The 13,578-nt window shown below is 39.1% G+C and overlaps 2 long non-coding RNA genes across 9 annotated transcripts in view; one reads left to right on the forward strand and one right to left on the reverse strand.

The window, feature by feature from the left end:
• The window catches only part of LOC106019670 (uncharacterized), an 83,741-nt gene that overhangs the window by 60,465 nt on the left and 9,698 nt on the right, over positions 1–13,578 (forward strand). Inside the window, exon 3 of the long non-coding RNA XR_011811896.1 lies at positions 13,355–13,556. This is a non-coding gene — a long non-coding RNA (uncharacterized lncRNA). The remainder of the gene's footprint in view (positions 1–13,354; positions 13,557–13,578) is intronic.
• LOC106019671 (uncharacterized) overlaps positions 1–13,578 on the reverse strand; it is a 79,834-nt gene that overhangs the window by 51,756 nt on the left and 14,500 nt on the right. For 4 of the 8 annotated variants that reach the window (XR_005268574.2, XR_005268578.2, XR_005268577.2 and 1 more), the window contains exon 2: positions 11,061–11,119. The exons of the other annotated variants lie outside the window; for them this stretch is intronic. This is a non-coding gene — a long non-coding RNA (uncharacterized lncRNA). The remainder of the gene's footprint in view (positions 1–11,060; positions 11,120–13,578) is intronic. 8 annotated transcript variants of the gene reach the window in all.

Raw genomic sequence — 13,578 nt, forward strand, 5'->3', positions numbered from 1 at the left:
GGTACAAAGCAGTCATATACATGAAAGAGGGTGATCATTTTATTTTAAACAGAATCCATTAGTATTCTTTCAGCTTCTGTAAACCTGAAAATCATTATTGCCACTCCACATTTGTACTGTGCATTGGACATGGCCACCAAGAGTACCTCCCTCAGTACAGGGACACAGAGCCGTGCAGATTCCCAGCCTGATTCATTAGTGAACTCTGCATCACTTACTTGTGTTTTCTACAGAATTAGCTTGCAAAAAGTGTGGGAGATTTCAGAAGTGATGAAACACCGTAACCATCCTGCTGCTGCTGCAGCGTATGAATGTCTGGCACCCTGGTGTTTCTCACAGGGATGCATAGCCCAGAGAAGGCAATCTGAACTGATCAAGATATTCCTGAGGGAACTCTTCATTAAATCCTAGCCATTTATAACTCTAACTCATTACAAGAAATAATTACCATAGCAACCACTGCACACCATGCTTTTGCTAGTAGGAACAACTGTGTGTCTTCTTGGGGAGGAAGTAGGAGGGAAACAAGTCAAACCAAAAACTTCTATGGAGGTTCAGCATAGTCAGTCTTAATTAGATTATGTTTTCCTGCCTTTTATTTTAGTTTAATCAAAAGGACGTGTTTTCTATACTATGTATGCTGTTTCAAACAAGCAGCAAACATTTCAGAATTTAAGTACAACAAAGCATATCAACATTTCACAAGGCTTTATACCAAAGCCCTTTGGTGCTTTGACTTAAGACATCACTTCACGTACCCCACTCTGAAGGCCTCACTTCTGATTTCACTTAGGACATAAAGGCAAGCTAGGCTGCTGGCTTATGACTTGGGGAACCTGATTTTTGGTTCTTTATTATTTTTTCCTCTGTGTCAGAGCTCCTACATGACTCCCATTTTAACCTAAAAGCTCAAAAGACATTTAGGTACCTGAGAGGACCCAATCAGAGAAAATGTAACACAACTTCTCATCCATAACAACAGAAATAGCACTGCCTTAACTGCTTTTCTGCAAACACACTACAGTCTGTGACGTGCTTAGATGCTCAGAGCAGAGGAATCAAACAACACCATGGTAGATAGTAAGTCAGAAGAGTTGTGCAAAATGAAGACCAGAGGGAGTTCAGATACAGGTCTGACATCTTCAATCATGTGAGAAACAGAAGAAGAGAAACTGGTAACAGCTCTGTTGCCTTCAGCTCCCTTAGGCATCACCTCCCAAGACAGATGCCTTTTTGCTCCTATGGATCTCACTAGGAGTTTTGTCATTACCTCCAAATACGCTCAAATTGGTGTTTTCACTGGCCAGGGTTTCAAAGGCTGCAGGACAAAGCGTTGAAGGCCAAATTCTAATACTTTGCAAGATATCCCAAAAGTGTTCAAAGAAACTTAGACAATTCTAGAAAGCCAGTCAAGTATCTACCTGCTGCTTTCAGTGCCTGGTTATTTCAAAATTGGTTGCTGTTAAGAGACCAGCAACAAGACCCAGGACTTGTGAGGACAGTGCTGATCACCTGCACAGGGAGTGGAACCGCTCAGCTGAAGGTCGCCCAGGCAGTTGTAGCGCATTGTTGTATTGTACATTTATGGGGTTTGCCTAGGAGCAAATGTTAGCAAAATAACTTTGGAGGCTGTGGTCTCTGAAGGGCTGGAAGAGCTTACTTCATCATGAAGTTTTATAAATATCAATTACAGATTTCAAATAGCAATAAAACAAAGGTTTTACCCCCTTCTGAGCTCCTCCCACTTGTCAAGCTTTCCCTTCCTTTCTTCAGAGGAAAATCCCTATTCTTTTACTTCACAGGATTAAAGAAGGCAAGAAAGTAAAACCCTAGGGGCTGGGAGACTTAGACTTTAAAGGACTCTGTAATGAACAGCTTCATGGTAGTTAATCACTTTAATCGTTCTTCTCTTTTCTCAATAAAAGTTTCCCTTTCTGTATTCTCCAAGTGCTCTCTAGCCCTTCTCTAATGCAATGCCCAAGGGGTTAGAGTGTGTTCCCATGCTGGAACACTGGCCTGGGTAGGGAGCAAAAAATCCCTTACTCTTTTGGTGATTTTCTTCTGAAAGCATTCCAGGATTACCAAATTCTAACTGCAGCACCATGTGGAACACGCGTTTGCTAGCAATTACAAAATGTACATCTGTGGCATGTGTATATTAATATAAACTTTGGATGAAAAGCTAGTCTTTTTTCATGGCTGTAACTCTATTTAGGAAGAATAAGCTTGAGGTAAAAGACAGAAATATGGGTCTGACACCTACTCCAATGGTTTGGGCAAAGAGACAGGAAAAAGAAAGTAACATCTTAAAGAGTGTTGATTCTTCTATCTCAGAGAAAAAGTAGATAAGATTCCCAGCTAGATGCTACGTGTACCTCCCTGCATTCGATCATCAGTGGTTTTCTGTCTGGAAAGGAGGGATTGCCGACTGCAGCAGAGGCTCTTTGGCCTGGTTTGACATCTTACTGACCTCTCTTTCTGAAGGGATGGGTTTGAACATAACTATAAAACACAAGTTACTTTCAAGCATTTATCAGTATTAACAGATGATGAATACTATGTTTATTTACAGATCAGCAGGAATTTGACGGACTGCTATTTTTAAAACGTGTTTGTTTTAAATCGTGCCTTTCTTCAGACCTATTTTGAAGTCTTTTTAGTTTATAAACTCATTGAAATAAGTGCCTTAGTTCGTAGAATGGAAAAAAATTTCTTCACCTCCAAATGCTGTAAAATAACTGTACAGGGAAAAAAAACACTCAAAGTTACAGCAGTCTTCTGCCTCCTCTGCCCCCCCCCCCCCCTTTTTGCTTCTCGCCAACTACTAACAATAAATGTAAAAGTAATCCTACTTTCTATCTGAAGCTATCTCAGCTTTAAAAGAACCTTCCAAAAATGATTGATGCTATGATTTAAACCCAAAGGTAACCCCTGAAATCTGCTTAGAATAGCAACAAATGCCTAACAATATCTCAAGCGCTTGTAGCAAAGAAATCTAATCTCTGAACTCCTAAAGGTCAAGATTTACTGCCTGGTAACATGGCTCAAGTGTAAATGCTCTGTAATGCTACACTAGGTGATTGCTTTGCTCTCTAGACAATGTCAATTTTGTCCAAGTAGCTGCAGATGTGTCTAGCATTAAGTCAGAATGGTGTCAAGGGCCCTTCTTGAGCAGTACCGGCTTCTCAGAGAAACTGGTCCTAAAGCCCTAGTCTATTAAGACCATACCCAAAAGACAGACATTTAAAACTTAAAGGAGGCTGGAGAATCAAGGTGTATTAGAGCTCTAATGTTTCAGAGTCAGGAAGCCCAGGAGAAGAAATTCTCTGGTGATACAAATGCACATCCTCAAATCGCACAGGTCTTCTCAGCTCCCCCACAGCCAGTGCAGCTAAAGTAACTTACACCAGAAGAGTATTTGGCTCTGAATATTCTTCTCTCTAAACTTTTTCCTCTTGTATTTCCTCAGTCAGGTGCTGCCATGTAGCCATGGTGTCGCAGTTCAGACTCCTCCCACACAGGTAGCCCTGCATGCCCTTCCTACTCTACCTAAGCTACTTATACCCAGTACCTATAGCAGCTATGAAATCTAACCTTACCCTTATTCCTAAACCATTCATCATTGCTATGACCTGTTCAAGCTACAGGGAGACAGTAAACAAAGATTTCAATAAATTAAAGACTATATATGGTGTCATGTCCAAGAAAAATAAGATCATGGGGAAGGCACACCCCATTTGCCAATAAGCAGTTAGAATCAGTCTGCAGAAGCTTCAGTGCCCTTAGCTCTGTTTTTGTGAGAGACGCAACACAAAATGGCTCCGAAAAGCACAGTGCATGTTCCTCACACTCTTTCCTGTTTCATCATACCAACACTCGTAGCTGTGTAACAAGGCAGGTTGAACCCTGTTCCAGCAGAGCTTTTATACATCTTCTTATAGCCCTTCCCACGCCAGTGTTACAGAGCAGTGCAGCAACTAGCAAGATACCTACCAGGCCTCAGGAAACATGAAACAGGCCCACTGCATCTTTCACATCTGCAATGTCAGGAAAATATTCATGTGGAAGCTTGGGATGACTGAAAGGCTAGCACTGGATAGCTAAACCCAAGGACAGCATTGCCCAAGAGCCTGAATTTCAATGGAGACTGAGGTATCTTAGTTAGAACTGAGTCCCTAGCCTCAGTTATTTTCTACTTATTTTTCCCCAATGCTTATTAATGGCATCAGAAGCATCCAACCAAGAGCTCCCCTTTTGTAGAGCCACTGTTTATTATGATAGTAGGTATGAAGCAGAATGCTCATAGAAACATTCAAAAAATGCTTTCCAAAATCATTTCCTCTAAACATTTATCTGGTACTCAAACTCAAAATATTGTTTGTTAGAGATTAACTTGCCCTGGATAACTTGTTTTGCACGTTTCCTCCAAGGATATTTCAATAAGGTGTTTAGAAGATTCATATATTATTAACAAATATTTTGATAACTGTATGATTGCATGATGTAGTCCAACAAAACATTTAGCCCGTGTCTTATTTCACTCAGCTGAGAATTCTTTGAACTCTACCACAGCTTCCTGGACAGGGCTGCTTTGTGCCACGGTTCCTGTATGGAATGCTTTGTGCCAACTTAGCATACACACACCTCACATCTGTAACATATTTAAGATATCTAGTAGGCTTTTACACACCAGTTACACTGAAATTTCATGTATTAAAATGGCACAGAAACACTTATTTCCGCAAGTCTGATGCTTGTATTTCAGCCTTCTTCAAGAGCAAAGAATGTTCTCTTTCAAATTAAACTTGTCACGGAAAGCAGTAAGGAGCCTTTTGAAAAAGTGTTGACAGGATCAGACTCTGTTTATGTGGGGTAACTAAAAAAAAAAAATCAATGTAAAATTCTAGTGCAAACAACAGAGTTTAAGATTAATTACACTTGCTGAGTCTCTGGCTTTAAATCATACAAGTAATTTCATCAGTGCTACTAGAACAGGCATTCCTGCCAGACCTCACTGTGAGCTTACTCACCTATATCATTTGAAGTAATCCTTTTGAAGTCTTATTTATGGGCGCGTGAGAAGCACGATGCCATACAGCCTCATGCTGGGCATGCCGTCATTAAGCTCTGAATGGCAGCAAATGTAATTTAACTTCTCTGAACAGCACCATTTGGAATAGGCCCAGGAAAACCTAGTATAAAACTAATTTCTAGCAGCATCAGATATGTAAGTATTTACAGAGCTCTTTGTAAACACACTGCAATTAAAAACATTTAATAGAGAGCAAACCCATTTTACCATATGGCAAATCATCTTCAGTTAAGGCAAGAGAGCCTTCGTGTCTGACAAAGAGGGCAAGGGAGACAGACTGTAAATTCCAAATACCTGACAGAGAAGGGGCCCCCAGAATAGCTTATAGAGCTTGGAATTACAATAATAACATAGAAAAAGTAGTGCCAGGCCTCAAATCTTTGTCATGGGATACAAAGACACCTGTAAAAATCGCTATATAGGACCAACATACCTTACATGAAAAATAATGGCTTCAAGCAGCAGGAAGTATGAGTTACAGCATTATCCCAGAACATCACAGCCTGTTAGAGCTGTCGGGAACTGCATCAGGAGATTAATCTCTGATTAATCAGGGAGGTATCACCAAGAGCGACACGTGATACAGTTAAACCCTCAAACTCCCTGCAGCAAGAATTCAGGTGGCGACCTCAACAAGATTCAAGTGTGGACTGACAATGCAGATGCACTGTGACAAAGCACAATGCAATGTGACACAACGGAGAGAACAACAAGAACCAGTCTCCCTTGCATCAGCAGGTCATAAGCCAATCAAGGAAGAAGGTGCCCGACTTCACGCGATTGCCAGCCCGCTATAATCAATTTTTCTTTTGTATCAGCACAGAAATGTGTCTGTACAAGCTGCGAGCAAGACGGCACAGCAAAGAAAATGCTTCCGGAAGCCCAGTTCTCTGGATCTGCAGTGATTCTGGTGAACAAAGGCATCTGCTCAAAGTTGTTTTTTTTGTTTTTTTTTAAATTTAGATTTTACAGGAAGTCAGATCCTGGAGTTGTCAAATGGCTCAGAAATACCTGAGTAGTCTTTGGTGGGTTAAATGCTTTCATAACAGGTCAAAGTTGAGTGAAATTTTTAATCTTACGTTTGTCCTAAGTGAACCAATATGCAGAACTAATGAGATCATAAACTTGTCCTCCAGTTAATGTGGTAGGTGGAGGATTGGGGAGGAAGGAAGATGAGAGGCTGCCCAAACTTGTCAACTTGATTAAACCAGTTTAATTCGTGAATAAAAGAATTCGTAAATAAAAGAATACCCATAATAGCAGAGAAATTATTCACTGGAATATGAAACTTGCACCGAGGATGGCTTCAGCTGCTCTGCTTGCTCAGTATTCAAAGTAGCCTAGCCTTTTTAAAGTCCTGAGAAGAAACTAAAACACAACTCCTACAGGAAAACTACATTTTTTTTTCCTCAAGTTAAAGACAAATTGTCTTTTTAAAAAGTTCAGTACAGAACGTGCTCCTGTCACAAACTAACAACTGTGGTTTTCTTCGTGTATGATCTTTATAAAACCATAGCGATGATCTAGAAAGGGCTGTAACTGCATCTAGTCTGACAAGTTAATGCACGTGTGTTGACTGAATTGCTTCTCTTACTAGCTACTACATATGCACAATACAGAAAGCAACATCATGCAAAAAAGCAACAATCCCATACCTTGTCTCTAAGAGCAATGCCATGCATCAACAGACACTGAGGAAGACTGAACAAACAGCAGATATGGGAAAAGAAACCTATTCATAGAGCAATGCTTCATCTTATTGTATTAGTTACAGTCATCACATACACTGAAGCATGAGATCACCTCTTCAAAAATTCATAATCCTTACAACTTCCTGGTCAGAAAATGCCGGTCAGATTAATTACAAATGAAAGCATAGTATCTACCAAAATTAAGTCTATACACAAGAAATTATTTGTTATACAAACATTTCCAAACAATACTAAGTTATTGTAGTGAAAAAAGAGCTACTTTTAAAATAATTGTTTATTTCAATTTTTAATTTCATTATACTAGCAAATAGTTGCAAAAAATTAAAGTGATATATAATCAGATTTTTTCAAAAAAGCTACATACCTACTTCCTTCTGACCAAGTTTCAAAGTTGATACAGACATCAAAGGTACCTGGACTCAGAACTGGACAGCAGAAGTATCGTTGCATCTAAACTTACATGCATGACTGTTGCTACAGTAAGCCTAAATGTTGTGACATATGTGACAAGGTTACATCACCCAAGCATCCCCCAAATTCTGCCTTGTCTTCAGGCCAGAAGCACATTATGCTTGACAGCAGAGGGAATAGGCTGGCTTTCCGTAAGCTATATTGCAGTTGCTATGCCACAGGCATACACAGGCTTTTAATGATCTGTCTGCCTCGTGTCTCAGCTTGGAAACTCAACAATCGCTAGAAACCTGAGGCATCCAGGCTGGGAATTACTTTATCTGTTAAGGGGTTTCTCCAATCTGACTAGTCACAGGATAGAATAAATACTAAGTGTGGTGTAATTCTGGCTTTACTCATATTGCACATGTGCAGAATGGTTATTTTGTGGGTGCATTGGGACTACAGACACATACAGGATAAATATATGATGAACAAACTCCACACTTCAGTTTGAAAGTTAATCCAATTTCTTTTAATACTCCAGTATGAGTCCTTAGCATGAGCTCATGCTATCCCTTAATGTGGAAGCAGGCATGTTTACTCGCCAATCTTCCCTATGGGACAGCCAAGTACCATGTCACAACGTAGCTAGAATTCACAGCCAGCCTGAACTAGGTACATAGATCTGTAAGTCTGATCATGACAATTGCTTTTCAACAGTCCCCCCTCAGCAGATTTATAAAAACTCATGTTTTTTCTTTCTAATTTCCATACTAATTTCTTATTTACCTTTAACTGTTGCAGGAAAAGAACACAATACAGCACCACCTTCATTTGTTTCTTTTTTTCCCATTAATGTTGGTTTTAGCTTCATTCTACAACAAAGTTTGCCACAAATTCACAGTGAAGACAGTGAAAGGACAGCCCACTAGTTGGAATACAACTTCAGGGCATGGGAATCTCAGATCTATACCAAACTCTTTCAAAACTTCTGATAAATTGGATACAGCAAGTTTCTCAAAATCTAAGCTGCAGTCTCTGTGCCACAGCTCCTTTTCTCCTTGGCTTCTGCAAGGTGCTCAGTCTTACTAGCAATAAAGCACTTACAAGACCAAGCTAAGGCAGTAAGACCTTCCAGGGGTAAAGCTAGAATACATATACTGCTAGCTGATAAATGATATTTGTCAGTCTTCATCCCACCACCAACACGTATGGTTTCCTATTCTGCACATGGACCCAAATCTTACCTTAAGTATAGTTTTCCTCTGATAATGGACAAATTCTTACATTACACACCCACAAATCATTTATTTGCTTTGTGCTGTGTACCACTGGCTATTAAGGATGGAAAGGAGATCAACCTTTTTCTCTGCTATCCTTAGATTTGAATCACAAACTCCCAGCATGCTATCACAACTGAAATGAGCTAGTCCTTAATTAAACAGAGGTTGAAGCTCATTCTTTAATTAAACAGATGTAAGTGCCTAATCATTCAACTACTCTGAACATACACTGCATATCATTTAATCTCACCACCCACATGACGAAGGCACAGTTTTCCTAAGACTTCACTCTGAGCAAACTGTCAGATGAGCCAGCCTATGCTTCTAACAGAAGTTTTTCTCTTATGACTGGATATGCCAGTGAAATAAGAATGAATGTGAATTTATCGAGAGCTGTTTTCACTGAAGTATGTATGAAATAGAAATCTTGGTAAGGAGCAGGAAAGAGCCTTGCAGCACACCCACACCTCTTGCTTTTTCTCACAGAGACCATTCAAGAAGCTACACTATTAAAGACTTTCTAACACCACATATGCTTTTCAAACTACACGCCTGTAATGTGTAGGATACCAAGCAATCCTCCCTTAGGCAAAGGGGGTAATTTTACCCAGAACATTTTAAGAACACCTTGGCTATACATGTTTATGTATAAACAGCTGCAAATAAATGTGTGAGGATGTGGCCCAGTCTGTTAACAAATTTAGATTATGGGATATAAATGTACGTGGGTAGAGAGGCCTGAATTTTTCTATCTAACTTCAGATATCCAACCAGGCTAACAGAAATAGGAACCCAGATTTCCCTAGAGACAGCAATTCAAAGATCTACAAGATGAGCCCACTTTCATGCTAGGCAGACTGCTTGATGTTCAAAGTGAGCTGCCTGACATATGAGGAGGCAAATACTTCTGTACATGTACTTTTTGTGTGACAATCTTAAGACGGTTACTTTTTAGAGCAGAAGAGTTTACCGGAAAGGATTTTCTGCCTTAAGGGGAGATGGGGAAGAAAAAAAAAAAAGATAGGTGAGGCAGTTGGCCTTCTACCCATACCTGACAGATCCAGTTGCTTACAAGAAAGGCAGGGGGAAAAAGACTGGCAGATTTCTGCAGATTCTTCAAACCATCTGGCAAAAATGGGATGGATCCCAGCTCAGATTAAGAACTGAACAAAGAGTCAGTTTCAATATTTAGCAACGAAAGGCACTGAAGATACAGACAGAGAAGCTGTAGGTGCACACTTCCATGTTCAATAGTATAGTCATGATGAAAGGAGCCTGTTGATTCTGTCTCCAACCTCCCCTTTCCATTCCTTGTGCCCATGGATGCTGTCCTCTTAGACTGCAGTATGGCACATGCTGAAGGTGGCAGTGTGCCAGAACAAGTAGCCCCTTGTCTCCCTTATCCAGTGGTTTCAATGTTAGATCTGCATTGCCAGCTATGATGCCACAGCATGAGTTTGCCAGGTAGATGGATGAGGAGAAGGTTTGGCTAAAAATAACTCCCCCAGTTCAGAAAAACAAGGTCCCTGATGTTTTCTACAGTAATGCTTATAGCAGTAAGAACTAGTAAAGCACAGGGAAGGTGTGAGAATGAGGAAGGTTTGGGAAATTGGTTTGGTTTGGCTTTTTGTTTTTATAAGACAAATCCATGACTTAAGAATACACATCCAATTATGGACTCTTTGTCCATTCCACTGCTTATAAGCTGTGGCCACACAATTTAAGAAACATAATCATCAATAACAGCAGTTAATTTTAAGTGATTTAAAAGAAAAGTGAACAGTCTAGGTCATTCCTTCAGTGTGGTTCAGGGGACAGAGGAGATGGTAGCCTCACCAACATAGCAGAAACAAGAGGCAAGAGTTAAGAAAGCAAGAAGCTCTCCAATTAGCTTTGCCAGAGGACTGGTAATGCAAAAGGGCCTGTGCTACCACAGACTAAAACCTGAAGACTTCGGTACCTGGGATCAGAAAAACTTGTTAAAGTTTAAAATGAGACACAGAAGGTTTGCTGTTCTCATGCAGTGGAGGTTGGATCACACATGTTCAAGGTGATAAAAGTCCCTTAGCAAGCGTCAAGCTTGCATAGCCTAAGGTACAGCCTGATGGTGCTTAGACAATCCAGTAGTGAGTAAAACATATGATCCTACACAGGAGAGAATGAGGAAGGATTAACCACATCAGGAAGAACTGGGTCCTTTTGTGCTTTTATTGTCCACTAAGCAGTTCAGGCTTTTGCCCTTTTAAATGTCTACATATTGTCTAAACTTTTATGGATACCTAGCAATGAAGCTGATGACTGAATAAGCACAAGATGTGCAGTAATTAATCTTCTGAAGATGTACCTGAGGTGGTACAAAAAAAACAGGAACCGTTAAAAAGGGGAGAAGCAAAGACGTTTAGAAATTAATTGTTTCAGCTCAGGTTTTCTATTCCCCGTGACAGCAAGGACTCATGACTTGCTGGCACAAGTCTCTCCATAATGGTCCAAATTTTTTGGAATAAGTTTCAAAGTCAACACCACAATCCAATTGGATTGTTTTTCCCCCTATACATATAGCCTTCATAGGGAAAAACATACCAGTTAAGAATTCTTCCACCATGGTAAATCTACAGTCTTCTTGTTGTTTTGTTTGGAAACTGTAAAGTAAAAAGAAAAGCAGAACTTTAAACTCCACATCAGCCAGAGCTAGCAAATTGCCTTGTGCTTGCTGATAATGTTACAAAGAGACAGGATTCCTGTTGTTAAACTTGATGATCAGCAGCTTTGCAAAGGAACATGCAATAACCAGTGAACTTTCCACAAAGACAGTTTCCTTCCCATAGATCTCCATACATAACCTTTACTGGTCTCAGTAGGATCATTACATCCATTAGACTGTGGACTCAGCACTGCTTTCGCTCTTAAGTTAATACAACTGAGACTTTTTTTTTTTTTAAACTTTCCTATTGGGAAGTAGCATGTGCAATTTTAGTGATTTCTTAGATCATTCCATAAGTAAATCAAATATTCTTTCAAGCCTAGTTATCAAAATTGTGTCCTTTGATACTACATCCTCCATCAAACTGCGGTAATCCAGATCAACACATTTTAAACCTCCACTATTTCTCCTAATATCATTCTAGCAGATAGAGTAATTAAATTTGTACTTTTTTTTATAAGTCGTACTCAATAAATCTGAATAAATTAACAACGCATTACTAAGGCTGCTACATTAAATTTGCATAGTGCATTTAATGAATATGCAACTGCAAGTGAAAAGGTCTGCTACTGTGAACCTTCCACATTAGCATAACTACTTCCAGCATGTTTCTTAAATAATGCACTCATTTGCACATCACTGACTTGGCTAATTCTGACTTCAGTCAGGGTAGCCTTGTAATTAAGACTCTTGCTTTAATTTTTAATGAAGTTTATGTTACATCAATCCTGACAGTAATGAGGGGACATGGAAACAAAAAGGCTGCTAATAATTAAATTCACAAACCAGTTTGAGGGATAATAATTCCTGAGGAGAAATTACATGACTAATTATTAATTAAATATTCATACTATTGCAGGGCCATCTCCCTTAACTGCTCTTCTTGTTGGTAATAATGCTGAGATGTGGATGCCTTCTTGCAACCATTCTGATTTTAAGGTCTTTGGTTAATTTTAGTGCACCATTAATCAATATGACACAAAAAATAAAATTGTTTTAATTGGTATCATTTTATTGTTTCTAAATATTACTACAGTTGGTTTAGTTGTGTAAAATTAATCTAGTTAGCCGGTGCCCATTTTATGGGAACATAAATCCAGTTTATATCCATAAACTTCTAATGGCAGGACAACTTGACCTTTTTTTGTAACATTACTGTTTACAGATAATTACACCAACTCTTTAAAAGGTTGTTTAATAGCTTTGCATTCATCATGGTAAAATGAAAAACATGCAATATTATTTAACTGCAGACTATTCTAAGAAGGTCTCCAAGACCCTAATTTACCCCTGCTGAAAAGTAAGCAATATTAATTTGTGTGTTTTTAAGAAATCTATGAGAGCTTTTCCTCAAATGCGTACAAACAGATTGAAAGTGTTTGTGCACGGATCCCTATTCATCTTTTACACAATTTAGATTACATATATAGCAAAACTAATAGCATTGCAATGACAGCTTGTGCAAAAGATGTCCATTTGTGGCTTTGTATATGACACAGGTCTTCCAAACGACAGTTTTCCAGCCTCTTGTACATAAAGACCATAAATTCACTGAGGAATTAGCTTGATTAATCCTAATTTATGTCAACATTTTTATCAGCCAGAATTCTGCTTACTGAAAGTGTCATAATAAACCTTTAGGATTGCATGTTTATTAAAGGAAGCTCAGCATTTGTAGGAAAGTTTAGCAAGAGGAAAGAAATTATTTAAATGAAGCTTATTAGTCACTAAAGTCAGTTGCACCACAAATTTGTTTTAAAATTTATGTTAGTGCTTTAAAGAGAGAGCATTTTGCATAGCATAAAATTGATTCTCAAATTATTAAAAAAGACATAATACACGTCCTTTTTATCCTGAAGGGGCATTTGGAAATTCTGAACCAGGGCAAACAGTTCATTTTTCTAATAATTCAAACCAGTTGCTTCATCAAAGTGAAACAAGTCCATCACCATACATGGGGCAATGATTCCCTTTAGCTACCGCTTGTCACATTACTACAATCTGACAGGTTTGTAGGGCATTATTACTAGGTCTGATTTGTACCACTCTATCCCTTTTACTAAATCTTAAAAATCTTTTTAACTTTTCTTTTTTCTCTACTCTCTTAAACTAACACCTGAAGGCAATTTAAATATACCACTCCATAATGAAATACCACTTTCGTTCTCTCTAGAATTAAGATGTCGTTATCAGCCATCTGTTCCTGGGTCTGCTCTCCATTTCTTCCATCAAAGAAATAATTCCAGGCGTGAAACACCTCATTGGAGCAACAATCACCTGAAACTGGCGGAGTGCTCCAATGCAAGGGTGGGCCTGGCTCGCAGGGACCAGCAGAAGAAACATTTCAGATCACTTGGTGTCACTGCATATAGCAGGTGAGACCTGCTCTCTTTCTTC

The sequence above is a fragment of the Anas platyrhynchos genome, chromosome 11 (genome assembly GCF_047663525.1).
Source record: "Anas platyrhynchos isolate ZD024472 breed Pekin duck chromosome 11, IASCAAS_PekinDuck_T2T, whole genome shotgun sequence".
Lineage (NCBI taxonomy): Eukaryota > Metazoa > Chordata > Aves > Anseriformes > Anatidae > Anas > Anas platyrhynchos.